At 36.7% G+C, this 19,678-nt stretch overlaps 1 protein-coding gene and 1 long non-coding RNA gene across 3 annotated transcripts in view; one reads left to right on the top strand and one right to left on the bottom strand.

Moving 5' to 3' along the window:
• LOC113514422 (glucose-6-phosphate exchanger SLC37A2) overlaps positions 1-19,678 on the bottom strand; it is a 221,768-nt gene that overhangs the window by 38,604 nt on the left and 163,486 nt on the right. The gene's annotated exons all lie outside the window — the stretch shown is intronic.
• LOC113514396 (uncharacterized) overlaps positions 1-19,678 on the top strand; it is a 175,736-nt gene that overhangs the window by 143,661 nt on the left and 12,397 nt on the right. Inside the window, exon 5 of the long non-coding RNA XR_008252596.1 lies at positions 15,048-15,111. This is a non-coding gene — a long non-coding RNA (uncharacterized LOC113514396). The remainder of the gene's footprint in view (positions 1-15,047; positions 15,112-19,678) is intronic.

The following is a 19,678-nucleotide window of genomic DNA, read 5'->3' as shown; positions in this document are numbered from 1 at the left end:
TTGTCGGTCCGTCTGTTATGGTGTACCATCAGTATGGCTATGACCACTTTTGGTAACGACCCTATACGACTCTATATGCCATTATATATGGGTCAATGAACTTTTTGTTGTACTGCTAAAACAAATTGATCCTTCAGGAGAATCTTACTTCATAATACAGGTACAATATGAACTAAGATTCGATCCTTGGTTAAGGTGAGGTGGATATTTGTTACTCTATCATGCAAAAACTAGTGCACGGATTTGAATAAAATTTAATATTATTATTTTAGTGATTATTTCTTGTAATTGTTCATGTATATGTATGTGTGTATGTATATATGTATATATATAATAGTATATAAGTGTATATAATGAGTAGAGATGTATATTTACATTATTACATGTATAATATCTTCATATTAAGAAATAATAGAATTTCCTCGTGCCTCCGATCAAATTGTTTATAATTATTCCTCTCCATCCAAAGGTTGCCTGCAAGAGATCGCTCTTAGCGATAAGGTCGCCCATTGTTTTCTCACTGTGATTATTTCTTGTAATTGTTTATATTTATAATAAGTTTACTATTGTAATCTTTTGGAGGAAACAATAAAGATTATCTATCTAATATACAGATAGGTCATATCTTAATTTAGCACATAGGCAACTTTATGTATCAATACACGCAGACGAAGCCGCGTGATACAACTTAGTATAATTTTTTTATACGACTTAAAATGGCAAACGAGCTGACGGCCCATCTGATGGAAAGTGGTAACCGTCGCCTATAGATATGAGCAGTACCATGGACATAACAGAGGATACTGTTTCGCCCATGATACCCCCGATGTATTGCCAATCCTGAGGACTCAGGTGTTAATCTTCTGTACCCTATAAATCCACAGCCATATCCCACCCTTCAAACTGAAACACAGTTGTTCAAACACAACTGCTTCACGGTTGAAACACAAATGGGACAGAGGTACCCAAACAAACGACTTTTGTACAAAGTCTCCATCTGGTAAACTGTACTTTCGCTTAAAAAGTGTGATTAAATTCATTCCCAATTTATAAAGTTCTCACGTGATAAAGAACACAAAAAAATATATATATTAGGAGTCTATGTGTATTTATATTCATGTCATATTGCTTACGGGAGAGAGAGCCGAATGCCAAATGCCTCCATACATCTCATGCTTCATCCATTTTCATAGAACGTCTCATGCATGCGTCTTCGCAGACTTGACGTCTACCTCTGACAAAAGACGTAAGTACGTGATCATGACAAATTAATCATTGTTCTTGATAAATAAATGTTCATCATCATTATATCAGCCTTTAACTGTCCACTGCTGCACATAGCCCTCCCCATAAGCTGAGCATGGCTTTGCCAGTAGTTGCCACGCTTAGCAGGCAGGCTAGCAACCGCAGTTAGACTTTGGTGATGATTTAAGAGGGACACTTTTGCTTATACCCTGTCTATTAAATTCCCTTAGCCGCCTCTTACGACACCCACGGGAAAGTGAGGGTTGGCTCATTCTATGCCGGGACCACACGGAGAATTTATGTCAATGTTAAAATATATAAATTTATAAGTATTTAAAATGTAATTTCCTACATTCAACCGAGTACTACAAAATGTTTTTGCAATTAGAAAAAAAATCTTTATACTGATAGAGTTTCAATGTTACATTAAAATACCAAAGAATCTTTCCATAAGTGACTAGACCCAACCAACTGTCCAAGTTGGGGGGGAAAGGTATTGTTAGCAATGGAGTTTGACAGCCCCATTGCTAGCAATATGCCCTATTAGGTCGACCTCCACGTGGTTCCCCCTGGAAACCATCGTGAACAATTCTTGTTGAATTCGTCACGATGGGCCAACTGGCCCGCTTCATCCACACCTATCGTCCTTCACTAGTGCCCCGCCAGCGTATCCCAATAGCGCAGGCAAGGTTACCATTCCATTATCACTCATTAAAAAAAAACTGCCCAAGTACTTATGATATAAGCATGAGTACCACACAATCACTCCAATCGCCTGATCCTCATACCAGGATATCTTAGGTTATTAAAAACCAGCCAACGTACACCTGGGGACGGAACCCAGAACACTACTTCCTTATATTAATTACAAAGTGTTATTAAATAATGAAAAAATTTTTTTTAACAAGTATATTTTATTTCCCCAAAAAAAAAAAAAACACCCGCTTCAGACGTGTCAGAACCAGTTATTTTATTTTAAAAATAAATCTATCGATCAGATTTAGACAAAATTTCATTTGGGAAGCGTATGTTCAACAGTGGACAGGCGAATGGCTGGTGTGATGATGAAAAAACACTAAAATAAAGCCTTACTGTTAATCACTGAATGATTGCGTACACGGCTAACGTGCAGTGGACCACTCACGGAATTTTAAATATATTAAATAATGTGTTAGACATTACAATACCTACACCAAATAAATAAACATTATGTTTAAAGATTGATTCGAAAGAGTTTTTTTGCGTACCAAAGTTAGAGTTTTTTTTTTTTTTTTAGTGGGTGATAATGGAATGGTAACCCCACCCGCGCTATCGGTATACACCGGCGGGGCACCAGTGAAAGATGATAGGTGAGGATGAAGAAGGTAGCCCATCGTAACGAATTCAACAAGAATTGTTCACGATGGTTTCCAGGGGGAATCACGTGGAGGTCGACCTAATATATATTGCTAGCAATGTCGAACTCCATTGCTAACAATCCCTTTCCCCCCAAAGTTAGAGTAGATAGGTACACGACAAAAATGGCCGATTTAAAAGTGCCTTTAAACGCGTTTACTTAGATAAAATATTTATTTCACCTCTTGATTGATTGGTATACTTAAAATTTATAATATTATAGGGGGTATCATGGGCGAAACAGTATACTCTGTTATGTCTATAGTACTGCTCATGTCTATAGGCGACGGTTACCACTTTCCATCAGGTGGGCCGTCAGCTTGTTTGCCATTCTAAATAGTGTAAAAAAAAATACGAGAATTTTTAGTGAACGACATTTGAGAATGGCTGGAATGATGGTGATGAACGTTGTATCTTTCTCTAGTACCTTTCACTGCACTAACTGTTATGACTCATGGATATTCATATTTTATATTCTATTAGGCTTAATTTAGACATAAACTAGATTTTATTTCAAAATAAATTCCATTTCATTTTACGGGATTCTAAAAAGCAAAAAAAAAACAACGTAACAAAATGTAATTCACAGAAGAAATTGCAAAAAGCCGATCACCCTTTTCAACGGCCGTCAATAGAATCGAACCCGCACCCTTTTATAAACGACAATACGTAAAAAGACTAATAAAATCAATATAGTGCAGTGGCGTGACAACTGTAAAAAATGCATTGTTAAAAATATCCGTTGAAAACTAATCCCAACTATTCATCCCCGCCTAACATCCCCACTTTTAAATCGGTCGACATTGTGTTGGCTCTCGCCTAGTCTCACCTTTTAACCGACTTCAAAAAGAAGTAGCTTCTCAATTCGGCTGTACATTTTTATGTTACCTCATAGCTCCGTCAGTTGTAAACCGATTTGGAGTATTCTTTTTTTACTTACAGATTGGTCTCATAGAAATGTTATCATAATCAATACCGTAGTTTAGTTTTTAAAACAAAATAACTATTTTGGCCATAATTCAAATTGATTTTTATATGGCCCATAATCTCAATTTATGCCATACAGAATGCTAACAAACAAACAAGCTGCCAGTTCACCTGAGAAGAAGATATGGTTTTGTTAGTAATGAGGTCTAACAGTACCATTATTGGGGGGAAAGGGATTGTTAGTAATGGAGACTGAGAATCCCATTGCTAGCAATATACCCAACCAAGTCGACCTCCTCGTGGTTCCCCCTGGAAACTATCCTGGTTAATTCCTGATGAATTCATCATGATGGGCTAACTGACCTGTTTTCATTCTCATCTATCACCCTTCACTGGTGCTCCGCCAGCGTATCCCGTTAGCGCAGGCGGGGTTACTATTCCATTTTCATCCACCAAAAAAAAAAAACAGTACCATTACTAGCATATACCCTTGGGAACCATCATGGTTAATTACCCGAACTATGTACTAACTAGTAAGCCATTGGAAATTAAACATTGAAAATAAATAAATTAATCTACACAAGGTATCGTACCTTTTGTAATAATCTCTTAAAAAAAATTAAAACGAATTTTCAACAGAATGAGATCCAAAGGGTCAAAAAGAATTCAAAGGAAACATGGAGTTTGATAAAGAGAATGGCAGATCTTCAGAAAAGACAAACTAGTTCCACAAAATTATTGAAATCAAGTAATAATCCCTTATCTTCTGTTAATTCCGTTAATACATTCTTTGCTAACATTGGCAAGAATCTAGCATCCACCATTGAATCACGGTTTCACGGTAATTCTCGGATACGACATGATTCAGCTACGCCTCTACAACACAGGCATGATACCTGCAGTCCATCTTCTCCCAATTCTATGGCTTTTTTCGATGTGGATGAAGAGGAGATTGAAAATACATATTATCATTAATTTAAAGACCAAGTGTGCTGTTGGATGGGACGGTGTTTCTACTTCAATAATTAAGTCAGCAAGACATGTAATTATTCCCATATATAGAATAGCAAACAATCTAACGGCCCACCTGATGGAAAGTAGTAACCGTCGCCTATAGACATGAGCAGTACCATGGACATAACAGAGTATACTGTTTCACCCATGATAACCCCCATGCGTTGCCATTCCTGAGGACTCAGGTGTTATTCCTTTGTACCTAGTAAATTCACGTTATATCCCACCCTTCAAACCGAAACACAGCCATGCAAACACAACTGCTTCACGATTGAAACACGAATGGTACAGAGGTACCCAAGCAATCGACTTTTGTACAAAGTCTCCCTCTGGTAAAATATTCTCCCTCTGGTAAGATATATTTACACTACTATAATATTGAGGGTATTAGCATGTGACAACACTTAATAACTGCATGTAATGTAATATATGATATATTACATACTAGTTGAATCCTCCTGCTCCGCCCATGTGAATCAGTGCATAAGGTATCCTATATGTCAAGTTACATAACCTATATGTGGACCAAATTTCAAGCAGATCCGTTTAGTGGTTTTTGCGTGAAAGAGTAACAAACATCCATCTATCAATTGTTTTAAACTTTTAAATGTATACTAAAGAATTTACTTCTTCTAAATGGATTTGTTATCAGTCTACCCATTACAGGATAAGTAACTTGCCCTTCGTATGTTTTATCGCAAATAATTTAAATTTTTGAAGCAAAAAGCACGACGTCTCATTTTTTATTTATTTTATTTTAATATTACATCTGTAATCAATAGCTTCTTACATATAAGTTATATATAATAATTAAAAACTATTACATTTAGACCATACATTAGCCAATTATAAATTCCCAATTTGTATACCAAACAATATTATAATTATTTTTAGAAGGTAGGTAGTTCGCAAAAAAAAAAACTTTATGGAGATACTTATTAGAAACGTCGCATCACGTATTTTATTAGTTTTTATTAATGAACGCAGAATGATGACTATGCTACTGTTAATAGTAATGACTTGTAACACAGGTTCTTCGAAACCTACTGCAGGCACCAGTCTCTCACAAAATTGGCCTTACATATTTAATTGTACCTCAAGGTGTTATTTTGTACTACCTTTTGTGAAGAGAAAATAAACTATTCATTTATTCAATAATCATAGTGAGTAATCATACATATAACGAAGAGGATGAAGTCAGGACAGTTTTTTTTTTTTTGATGTGTGAAAATGGAATGGTAAACCCCGCCTGCGTTAATGGTATGCGCTGGCGGAACACCAATGAAAGGTGATCAATGAGAATGAAAACAGGCCAGTTAGCCCATCATGATGAATTCATCAGGAATTAACCATGATAGTTTCCAGGGGGAACCGCGAGGAGGTCGACCTGGTTGGGTATATTGCTAGCAATGGGATTCTTAGTCTCCATTACTAACAATCCCTTTCCCCTAGTCAGGACAGTTAGTCTATAGTGATTAATTTCATTATCATCATCATATCAGCCGTTATCGGTCCACTGCTGATCATAGACCTCCCCCTTGGGGGTTATGCCAGTAGCTGCCACGCTTAGCAGGTGGGTTGGCAACCGCAGTTAGACTTTGGTGATGTTTTAAGAGGGACGCTGCTGCCCGTCGACCTTTAAATCCCCTCACTCGTCTTTTATGACATCTACAGGAAAGGAAGGGAGGCGTAATGACAAATTAATGTTATTTATTTTATTAACTTTATTTAATGAATCGCTTTTAAATACCATCGTGTATGTTGACCAGAGGGAGATTTTATACAAAAGTCGATTGCTTGTGTACCTCTGTCCCATTCGTGTTTCAACCGTGAAGCAGTTGTGTTTGCATGGCTGTTTTGGTTTGAAGGGTGGGATATGGCGTGAATTTACTGGGTACAGAGGAATAACACCTGAGTCCTCAGCAATGGCAACGCATGAGGGGTATCATGGGCGAAACAGTATACTCTGTTATGTCCATGGTACTGCTCATGTCTATAGGCGACGGTTACCACTGTACATCAGGTGGGCCGTCAGCTCGTTTGCCATTCGAAGTTGTATAAAAAAACTATTTCAAATAGTAAAAACCTTGATAAACTTTACGTGGTGTATATGTATCACTGGTCGAGTATTAGCTATACACATGCCAACCTCCCCCAGAGCTCAACTCTTGAACAATAGACAATATGGCGCGGAAACCACAATTAGGGTCCGCCGTATGCTCGCAATGTCTCCGCCGCGTCATCTGTCTGCGTGCCGGTTCACGCTTCACTATCTTCCTTCTGAACACCTAGTGGAGTTAATACAAAAGCGTTAACTTTGATCACATCGAATTTAGAACAAGTTTATTTATTTATTTATTTAAACATTAATGCACAGTAAAATTCTATGTACATTTGGCGGACTTAACACCGGACGGTGTTCCCTACCAGTCAACCATTGGGCAAACAGAGAAATAAGTAGGCGGTGCATTTTGAATAGAGAAAAAAAAAATATTTGATAAAGTCATTATATATTAAATAAATAATATATTACAATAAATAAATATATATTAATAAATAAATATATAAAATATTACTATATACGAGTAAAACAATTAAATAAAACAACTGCAATAGAAGAGCAAATAGTAATCTATGGTTCAAACAGAGTAACCAGCAAGAGAAGCTTAAAGGGAAAGTGATTTTTCTAAGAAATAGAGGCGCAATTTGTGTTTAACAGCTAGCTTGCTTTAAATTTATAAATTTCTCATTGTCGCAAAAAATATAGAAGCTAGATAGTCGTTTAAAAATCTCCCTTATTTAGGTCCCGTCTCTTATTTATATATATATATTCTTTATTGCACAAAAACATACAGTTACAACAATAAGTTAATAACAATGTTAGCAAAGGCGAACTTATCTCTAAAAGAGATTTCTTCCAGTCAACCAACGCAGTATATTTATTTATTATATATAATATTATATATATATATTTGTGTAGCATGCTGGTATACATACCTGAAGCAGGCGTACACAACATTGACTATAGACTAAATGCACATTATCTGTCACAATATAATTGATACATAAAACTTATAAAAAATAAAACATGCAGCGTAAAAATATAAAAGTTAATAAAATTATTATAGGTATTTACAGAAATCTATTAAAATTCTAATACAAATAGTAATTAAAGATTATAGTAATAATAATTAACTAGTACAATGAGTTTTGTTGGATATATCAGTTTTAGAACAGTTCAAACTCGTACAGCTCTACCGTGCTGAGTTCGAATAATTAAAAACGTGATTAATATGTGGCGTATCTATTGTAATTTCAGACTAACAAAGAAGTACTGATAGTACTGATAAGTCATAGCTTCATTTTATCCCCAGAACCTCGTCGGCTGAACTACAAAACACCATGCCACCAATGCCGGTGAAAATAATTTAAGATTGTATTATTTTGATTTAAAAATTAAACTAATGTATCGATTTTTGATAAAAATTTCTATTTAACCAATCTGAAAGTATATAAAGGATATAGTTTAAAAAAAAAAGAATTTTCCAAGTTTCCAACTGACGGAGTTATGACGTAACAAACATAAATAATACAACCCAATTGAATAACTTCCTTCTTTCAATGTCGGTATAAGAGTGCAGAACCTGATTAGCGTGATATTATACAATCTTATGAAGCAAGACCGTGCCCAGAAAAAGGACCATAAGATCGTTCATATCATACCGAAGTATGGCAATATCGGAGTTAACTTTTAAAATTTTAATATTTTTTATTGATTTTTAAAAAGAGTTTTGTTAACAAACTAAAATGTTAATTATACAAAAAGTTATTAACTTTTTTTCTTAACTGTTACTGAAAATTTGGATACTGAAAATATATATTTTGCTGACAAAATCTTTAAAAGCAAAATATAAAGTATAAATGTAAAGTTTTTTAATGGTATATTTATGTGCAAATTATTCTATGATTAACGTTTCGGTTCGCTATCGGAGTTTAGTTGTTATTTATTATAATCAATAAAGAAAACTGATAAATTTTTATAGAAAATTAACAGAAAACTTCGACTTTACTACACTTTAAGCTCGATAAAATGAGCATGAAGATTATTTCATATCATGAAATGTGTCAATGTTCTGGCGGTGAGCGGCGAGCGGTAGGCGGGGCGGGCAGCGGGGCGGGCAGCGGGTGGCTGAACCCGCTTCACAGACTGCAGCCAGACATTTTTTTTGCCAGCGCAGAGTTGCGCTAAACCGGATCCCGGGCGCCGCACCCGCACACTATGCCACAAACTATAAGCGGAAGCGGTTTTACACAACTTAGAAAAATATTTATACATGTACAATCGTTTCTGTAGTTAGCTAGAATTCTAAGCACTTTGGTAATTATTGCATATTTTCTCAAATATAATATGTAAATAATAAACAAAAATTTCAAATAAATACAAATACGCTTAGGATTGTATTCGATTTAATATCACAAACGGAAATATCTACAGCTCGTTTGATAGTAAATCATTAATTTTACATATATAAATATGATGCTAGGAATAAACTTTATATGTCTTTTTGGGATATTTCACATCTTAGTCCTAAAAAAATTAACTTTTAAACTTTTGTATTGCATGGTCTATAACTTATAAGACACAAATAAACCAAAGGCACAAAATTAAATAAAAACAGTAAAATACTTCATAAGGCAGAAATACTTCTGCCTTAGAAGCGGAGACACGACAGCCCTACATCAGTCTACCTCTACCTGTAACCTGACCGAAATGTCGAGTTAACAAATATTTCATACTTTACCTAAAAGAACGTGTCAATTTCCCTCTTTTCAAACTAAAAATGTATACATGTTATATTTTATACCGCATAAGAAATAACGCGTAATAGAATAGTATCTACTGTGATGCCCGTAATGTCATCACCGTCATCATTTCAGCTATTATCCGTCCACTGCTGGACATAGGCCTCCCCCATAGACAGTTATAAGGAACGGTTCTGAGCCACCTGCATCCACTGACTCCCTGCAATGCATTTCAGGTCGTCACTCCATCGGGGTCGCTCTACACTGCATTTGCCCGTACGGAGTCGCCAATCAAGAGCCTTTCTTTCCCATCGGTTGTCGGTTCTTCGAGCTATATAATCACCCTATTACCACTCAAGCTTGCTTATCCGTCGGGCTATGTCACTTACTTTGATTATTTTGATGATATCCTCGTTTCGGATTCTATTACGTTCAAAGACTTCGACCATAACCCTTTCCATAGCGGGAGGAAAGGGATTGTTAGTAATAGAGATTGAGAATCCCATTGCTAGCAATTACCCAACCACGACCTCCTCGCGGTTCTCCCTGGAAACTATCATGGTTAATTCTTGATGAATTCATCATGATGGGCTAACTGACCTGTTTTCATTCTCATCTATCACTTTTCACTGGTGCTCCGCCAGCGTATCCCGTTAGCACAGGCAGGGTTACCATACCATTTTCACCCATCAAAAAAAACCCTCTCCATAGCCTGCTGAGTAATTTGAGGCTTTTGAATACGGGCAATCGTGTAGTACTATGTAGGATGTTTGGGTTCTATACGTCATCACCATAATATATTAATATCTAAATATAACATTTACCATATACTGACAAATCGGTTGTCGTCAGCTTGTTTGTAATTCCCGACTCAATAAACATAAGATAAGAATAATCTCTATTCAAATAGACATGTTTAAAAATATTCGAAACATCATAGTTTTTTATACTACTCCTGGCTTCGGAATATTATTTTCCGTCAAAACGATCCCGTCGTGAAACACTACAGTTATAAAATCGGTTATAACTTGACGCACGCTGCTCGTTTATTACTTGCGTCCGCTCAGACAGTTCCTGTCGCGTCTCTAGTGACGAACTATATGTGATTTGAGATCAGCCAAATTACTAACAGGTTTCAGATCGCTGCATCTAAAACCAGTCGGTTATTTTGGATGACCCACACTAAATTATATAATAACAATTAATTAGGCAGATTTATTTAATATATGTATATCAAAAAGATATACTACCAGTCCGTTGTCAGTTGCATGGGTTTTTTATATTACTAAGAAGAGTTTTTGAGATGTCCAAATTACATTACCAGAGGGAGACTTTGTACAAAAGTCGATTGCTTGGGTACCTCTGTCCCATTAGTGTTTCAAGCAGTTGTGTTTGCATGGCTGTGTTTCGGTTTGAAGAGTGGGATATGGCGTGAATTTACTGGATACAGAGGAATAACACCTGAGTCCTCAGGAATGGCAACGCATGGGGGGTATCATGAGCGAAACAGTATACTCTGTTATGTCCATGGTACTGCTCATGTCTATAGGCGACGGTTACCACTTTTCATCAGGTGGGCCGTCAGCTTGTTTGCCAGACAACGTTGTATAAAAAAAAATGTCCCAACTTTATGGGAGATAACGAACTCGCTCGAGATGAAATGCAAGATTAGAGTTGATAAAGATACTTGTAATACTTTAGAAATCAAACATTGTTTTCTCCCACAAACACTCAGGTTATGTAATGAGCTCCCTGCTGAGGTTTTCCCAAGAGACTACAGCATGAGGTTCTTCAAAAGGGGCTAAAAAGGTTTCTTCAGGGTCGGCAACGCACGCGTAATACCTCTGGTATTGCAGGCGTTCATAGGCTGCGGTAACCACTAACCATCAGGTGGGCCGTATACTTGTTTGCCACCTCAGTGGTATAAAAAAAATCAACACAGCCATTATCTCATTATTATGTACTAAGTGTTTTTCTGCGGCTTCGCCTACGTGATTTAGTTTAAAAAACATCCTATGTTTTAACGACATAACTATAATATAATAAAACTGTACCAAATTTAATTCAAATCTATTCGGTCATTTAAGCTTAATTCCAGTTAATTCCATAACTTGATGGTTTGGTTCTTGAAGAACCAATAAGAACCCGTGAAGGGCAATATATATACGAGTATATATATATATATATATATATATATATATATATATATATATATATAAAATGCTAGGTCGCGTAGTTAATACCAGCGTCATCTACTACCTTCTATATCTATGGTCGGTCGTTCATTTTTTAACCTACCATGAGTGTTATTTTTAATGGATGGCAATGGAATGGTACCTTCGCCTGCGCTATCGGTAGACACTGGCGGGATACCAGTGAGAGATGATTGGTGTGAATAAAAAGGCAAGTTAGTTAGCCCATCGTGACGAATCCAACAAGAATTATTCACGATGGTTTCCAGGGTGAACCACGTGGAGGTCGACCTAATAGGACATATTGCTAGCAATGGGGTTGTCAAACTCCATTTTCAAAGTTTAGCGTACCTATAGACAATCTATAGGCCTAATACCTACATCTCTTGCGACTCAAACCGTCCTACCAGGAGGGAAAGGGATTGTAAGCAATGAAGACTAAGAATCCCATTGCTAGCAATATACCCAACCAGGTCGATTTCCACGCGATTCCCCCTGGAGACTATCCTGGTTAATTCCTGATGAATTCATCATGATGTGCTAACTGGCCTGTTTTCATTCTCATCTATCACCTTTCACTGGTGTCTCGCCGGCGTATCCCGTTGGCGCAGACGGGGTGGGGTTACTATTCCATTTTCACCCATCAAAAAAAAAAACAGTGCCTACCAGATTTAAAGTGTTTTTATATGCGTACGTATACATAGATTTCGGACAGATAAGTTTTCAAGAACGCGTTATCGGTAGTCTGAGTGGCTTCCGGTGGGTGTGACCACATTGTACGGGACTAGGGTTGACACCGCTCACATAATGTCGCGGAGATTCGCGAAACATATCTGCCAGCCGGCCGTTGACCTGTTCTCTCGCATAAACAAATAATAATAATAACTTTATTTCCTTAAACAAAATTAGCCTGTAGTACAATATAACTATGACCCCACACTAGGCAAAGCCTGTCTCGTGGAAGTCAAAGTTTTGCTTAATATAGTTTTACCGATCGCCAATTAAATATGTAGTTGCATAAATTAGATATACTTCTAAGCTCAAACTAGCTGATTTCGTCTTTCAAAATGTTTTTATTTTTTATAAGTTTCAATCTTAAGGTTAATTTGTTTATGCAACTTGAAATCGTAATAAATGACGGTCTACATAATGGAAAGTGTCATGCATCGGTCTTATCTATGAGTATAGCTACTCAGAAAGAGTGTAATGATGCCCTTATTCCTGAAAAAGTCTGTTTTGTTTTCGTATGTTTTTCTTATGTCGTAGAGGGCGAGGAATGGGCAGCAGCGTCCCTCTTAAAACATCTCTAAAAGCCTAACTGCGGTTGCCAACCCGCCTGCCAAGCATAGCAACTATTGACAAAACTCCCCTTATGGGGAAGGCGGCTTATGTCCAGCAGTGGACAGTTAACGGCCGAAATAATAATAATTGCCATCATCCAATCTTCATAACTTAAAACCAAAAGTTGTTTCTGCAATTGGTTGACCTCTACGCAAACAGAAAGGTTTACATTTTTTAATATCTTGACCTGTGAATCTTTCTGTCATCATTAGCGTATCTCCTAAGAATATGAACTTTTTTTTATTATATCAGAACAATTTTTAATTAATTAAATGAGTACTTTACTAAATTTCTTAAATTTTAAAATAAAACTTTTTTTATACGACTTAGAATGGCAAACAAGCTGACGGCCCACCTGATGGAAAGTGGTAACCGTCGCCTATAGACATGAGCGGTGCCATGGATATAACAGAGTATACTGTTTCGCCCATGATACCCCCCATGCGTTGCCATTCCTGAGGACTCAGGTGTTATTCCTCTGTACCCTATAAATTCACGCCAACTGCTATGTATATATCAAATGAAAAATCATCTGTACCTGGTACATATAATATTTAAAAAAAAAGAAATTTTTATTCAGCCTACATAACTGCTACGAAAAGGACTCCTCAGACCACGAGTTCCTCTCGCACTTGACAAATCTTTCAACAAATTATTGGTTAACGCATTCCGCAAGTGCCAACCCTGCGCGTACTTTGTGTCTGTATGTGACAACACAATTGGTTGTCATTGTACAGTGCCATTTAATGAGTGAATGGATACGTTTCAAAATTACTTAACCGATTACGTATGTTATCCAAAATCATTTCAGCTGGGGACAATAAAGAGTAAAGCCATGCTGATGAGGCCTCAGCCTATGCCAAAATATCTGCAACATATTTGAGGTCTTCAATTTTTGTCAGCATACAAGCATATGATCTGCCTGATGATGAACGGTTTCCGAAGTCATGGATCAAGGAGTCAGCTCCTGACCTATTTTTTTTATACAACTTAGAATGGCAAACAATCTGACGGCCTACCTGATGGAAAGTGGTAACCGTCGCCCATAGACATAAGCAGTACCATGGACATAACAGAGTATACTGTTTCGCCCATGATACCCCCCATGCGTTGCCATTCCTGTGGACTCAGGTGTTATTCCTCTGTACCCTGTAAATTCACATATTTGTCGTATTTCAAGAAACTTTTCGCCAACTTCTAAAAGAAAGAAATAAATCTTTGGTTTGTCACTTTGTTATGCGATTACGTCGTCAATTACGAACCGATTTTGATAATTCTTGTTGCAATCGATAGAAGTATATACATACATATGTAAATGTACATATGTATATTTATACTATATCAGAATAGTTCTAAATTCAAATTAAAACATGGATCTTGTCTGGGAAATTTTTATCCAATTACTTGCAACACTGAAAAAAAAGTCCGTTTTATTTTGATTTAAAAAAAATTACTCAGCCCAACGTCAAATTAGCCGAGTAAATTGTGACATATTTTTGATACTCAATGCTATATTTATATATTCTAAGCTCTCGTCTTAATATAAATGTTATGTATTTGTTGTCTGAGCAAAACACCTTCATTTAAACTAAAAATCTAATGTTAAAGAGTACCTATGACGGATAAATTCGTAAGCCAGTTGTCCCTAATTTTACATATTATAATTTAATCAGCCAATTACTGTTCACTGCTGAACATAACCCTGATAAAGGGGGATTTTGCCAATAGTTGCCACACTTGGCAGGCGAATTGGCAACAGCAGTTAGGCTTTAGTGATGTTTTAATAGGGATACTGCTGCTCATCCCTCGATCATTAAATTCCCTTAGTTGCCTCTTACGATACCCACAGGAAAGAAAGGTGTGGCCGATTCTATTCCGGGACTACACGGCGTCAAACGCCTTCTATATTTTTTTTATGCAACTTGGAACGGCAAACAAGCTGACAGCCCTCTTGATAGAAAGTGGTAACCGTCGCCTGTAGACATGAGCAGTATCATGGACATAACAGAGTATACTGTTTCGCCCATGATACCGCCCATGCGTTGCTATTCCTGAAGACTCAGGTGTTATTCCTCTGTACCCTGTTATATTTAATTAATTGGCTAATTTTACTTCGTTTCAATTTTTCAGGTGTAATCTAAAGATGGTGGTGTTAGAAAATACCAATGGGAAATGGCATGGCATCAGATAAAAAGTAAGTACCTGAATACTAACGTAACATTACTCGAAAACTTTACTTTTCTATCAATTAAAGAAACATTTTCTGGAATCGATTTATTAATTCCAAGGATTATGCCCCTACGTTCGGCCGCTACTAACTGGCGTCACCTGTTTCACGATTTTTCCATAAATACCATAACACGTGTAAGAGGCGCGTGTTTCAGCGTTTATGGAAAAGTAGTTCTATTTATAGAAGAATAAGTTTCATGCCAACAAATTGAACACAATTTTTCGTGTTTCCCCATACGAAATTTGTATACTTCTATAGAAATGCTCTAAACTTTTTGATGTCACTTAATTTTCAAAAATTCTTCTCGATAACAAAGAAATGATAATAGTGACAATTATATAAATGTAGTACTTTTTTTTTTATACAACGTAGAATGGCAAACAAACGGCCCACCTGATGGAAAGTGGTAACCGTCGCCTATATATATGAGCGGTGCCACGGACATGACAGAGTATATTGTTTCGCCCATGATACCCCCCATGCGTTGCCATTCCTGAGGACTCAGATGTTATTCCTCTGTACCCTGTAAATTCACGCCATATCCCACCCTTCATACCGAAACACAGCCATGCAAACACAACTGCGTCACGGTAAAAGTACGAATAAGATAGAGGTATCCAAGTCGACTTTTGTACAAAGTCTTTCTCTCTGGTACATACGTAAAATAGGCTCCAATTAAGCAATGATGCGACTGTTTGCATCTCAATATCCTAATCATGATTTGACGAATTATTAAAAAGTAAACAGGCTCATCACTGCTGAGCTTGGGCTGCTGAGCCCCCCATGGGGGGGGGGGGGGATTTGCCAGGAGTTACCACGCTTAGCAGGCGTATTGACAGCCGCAGTTAGACTTTAGAGATGTTTTAAGAGGGACGCTGCTGCCCATCCCTCGTCCTTCCTTAGTCGCCTCTTACGACACCCATGGGGAAAGAAGGGGCCACCCTTTCCTTCCCTATTCTATGCCGGAACCACACGGTAAATTGTTTGTATACCATTAAAGATTACTGCCTTTGGTGTCACTTTATCCTATTTACTATATTCCAGTAAAGATTAAAAAAAAGGTTACATCATATTATGGGGCAACAATTGACAATAACTCCAATGCCTACAATCTCAAAGAATGTCTACCGATACATTTCATCCCCAGCAAACAGTGTGAAATATTTTGAGGACACGAACACAATGTACCAATAAAGATAGTTAAGTTCAAGTGACAAGCGTAAACTATGCCTTGACTATACCAGGTACGCTAATACGTTGATTTCATCTCCTTATAAAAATAACTCGTAACCAGCAATGTCTCAGTAATGTGTCACTTTAATTATGTATTTTTTATTACTCGCCATCTTGTTTTTAAATACTCGTTTTACTAGAAGTCCTAAACAAAACAATCCAAATCCAGCAGCTACAAATAGGTAGCTAGATTAAATTTGCAATATATATGACTTTTCAACACTTTCAATTCTCATTGTCCGGTTTACTACGAAGTCGCGTGTAGCAAAAAAAATATACCGTACAATGATTATCGTGATGATGCGATGGCGGATGGCGCCAAAACTTCGGTTCGGGCGCGCTCGGCCATCTTCGTGGTGTACCGTTGTGTTCTCGTAGGTTGTATTGCCAACTTGTTTAAATTAAAAGCTAATGCGAAAAATAGTGCGTTCATAATTTCGTAAATCGAATACGGCGGGAAAATTAGATTGTTTACTGGCTTCTTTTAAACGTTATTTCAATTAAGAAACCATATGATTAATTATTTTAATTATAAAACTATCAATAAAATATGAAATATTTACGTGCTTCCTTTAAAAAAGCAGAACAATTAGGACATAACAACCTTTTACAATTTTACAACAATTTGAATATTTATGTTTAGTAATAAATTCATAAAAATAAATAAAAAAAACTCTAAGGATACTTCTGATTGCTCTATCTTTTGATGAAGTTATAATTATTTGAATTATTAAAAGAATATTAAAGCATTTGATATATGGACCTTTTGGGAGGTTTCCCCCCTTGTATCTTATTGTAAAGCTTCCCGTTTTTATAAATAGATATTTATTTTTATTTTATTGACCACATTTTAACTTCTCTATATCAGTATTTAACTATCCACTGCTAAACATAAGCGTCTCCCTTGAAAGATTTTACCAGTAGTACCATGCCCACGGGAAAGGAAGGGGTGGACTATTCTATGCCAAGACCACACGGTCAAAATACCCGACATAAATAATGAAAATTAGACCAAATAATATAATTATTAAAATTGCTTTAGAATTGACAAAGATATTATTGGAGTACAGCAAAAATATAGACAAATTAAGATTTTTTTACTTATGAATCAATTTTATTAATTATATTTGCAATCGAGAAGATTGTTTTTTTTTTAATAAATGCTTTGGCGGGACATCGGTGACTGATGGTGAGGATGAAAACAGTTTAGTTAGCCCATCGTGACGAATTCCACAAGAATTAACCACGATGGTTTTCTGAGAGAACTGCGTGTGGAGGTCGACCTGATAGTGTGTTTTACTAGAAATAGGGTCGCTAGTCCCTATTGCTAACTATAACTCCCCCCCACCCCCATCCAGTTATAGTATTTTTTAATGGATGTTAATGGAATGATATTCTTGCCTGCGCTATCGGTATACACTAGCAGAGCATCAGTAAGGGATGATAGGTGAGGATGAAGTAGGTCAGTTAGCCCACCGTGACGAATTTAAAAATAAATCAATCACTATAGTTTCCAGGGGGAACTACGAAGAGGTCGTGACAGGGTATATTGCTAGCAATACGACTACTAGTCCCCATTACTAGGAATCCTCTCTCTTCCCGTTACACCTGTGTTAGTTCCATATTAAATTTTTCGCTGTTTTTATTGGTCTTAAATTATTACATTACTATAAGTCCAGCGTAGATACTAGGGTTGGGTAATATATACTCGGTAGTTGTACAAACGGGAACCCGGGATCCAACATAAGCGCCTCGAGGTACGTCGTGTGGTTTTTAGTGGGTACGAATCCCACACATCCCAACTGTAAATAATTCAATATTATTTTTTGGATAACAGACTTTTACCATATCCGAAAATAGATATCCGACCGATATGGACGAAATCGAAATGGGCGAGGACCTTTTTTCCACTATCAATATACAGAAGAATCCAATATATAAATATCGGATCGGTATCCATAATTCCCATTGGCAGTAGACTCTAAGTTCAGTTCCCAACCTGTGACCGGTATCGCGTGTGACATGCGCAATCTTACGGGATATCCGGGTCTCTCCCTAAGGAAGCTCGTAATAAACAACAATAAGGCATCCGATATACCTATTGCACATTCCGAATGGCTTCCTTTTGCATTGTTAACCAACGTCAAAAAGGTGTAGTTATGACTATGTACCGTAATCATTACGCAATTTATAATTTGTATCTACGACTTACCCAATACAGTGGTACACCAGAGAGAGACTTTGTACAAAAGTCGATTGCTTGGGTACCTCTGTCCCATTCGTGTTTCAACCGTGAAGCAGTTGTGTTTGCATGGCTCTGTTTCGGGTTGAAGGGTGGGATATGGCGTGAATTCACTGGATACAGAGGAATAACACCTGAGTCCTCAGGAATGGCAACGCATGGGGGGTATCATGGGCGAAACAGTATACTCTGTTATGTCCATGGTACTGCTCATGTCTATAGGCGACGGTTACCACTTTACATCAGGTGGGCCGTCAACTTGTTTGCCATTCTAAGTTGTATAAAAACAAACAAAAATAAACAAAAACTACATTAATGTCACAGTTTGAAACAAATTTCTTAAATATTTTTATTTTTATTAGCATAAATTACTAGAGTTGTAGTAGTTATTTACTACTGCACGCTAAGTATACAGATCCGAGACAATAATGCATTCACTGTGTAAAGTCTAGATCTCTAAAGATTACATATCTCACAATGCTTTACCTTATGGGGTGAGCAAAAGGCAAGAACTTCTGTCTCGATGATGCACCGAGACGGGATAGTTGAGGTTCGATTCCAACACAGCTCAAACATTCTCTAAAGTCTATATAATTGCCGCGGTTTTGTCTACGTATGGTACATAATGTACTTGTGTTAAATTAGAATATAACCTGTCCTTGTACCAAATTTCATTCAAATCTGTTTAGCCATTTAAACGTAATCTAGTAACAGACACAGACATCCAAATATCTTTACAAACATTCACATTTAAAACATTAGTGAGACTTCTTGCTTTGTCTGCTTTTAAAACTTGTCTCATGCTTACACGGCGGTTGCGGCCGCTTTTCACTTAGGCATCAAATTATGTTTTTTTTTTTTTATTTTTATTATTATTTATTTGTTTATAATTAATATTGCTGTTTTAAACAGTACATTAATTTCATTACTAACATACAATACTATTCTTAGTACTTGTCAATTTATGTGGTTAATCATAAACTTCCTTATAGTACTTTCTCACTAAATGTGATTTAAATTGATCGATTAAAAGATAAATGAAATTATCGATTAATT

Source organism: Galleria mellonella, unplaced genomic scaffold (genome assembly GCF_026898425.1).
Source record: "Galleria mellonella isolate WM207_F2 unplaced genomic scaffold, CSIRO_AGI_GalMel_v1 utg1650, whole genome shotgun sequence".
In the NCBI taxonomy this organism is placed as follows: Eukaryota; Metazoa; Arthropoda; class Insecta; order Lepidoptera; family Pyralidae; genus Galleria; species Galleria mellonella.
This window is presented reverse-complemented; position numbering and strand designations above follow the sequence as displayed.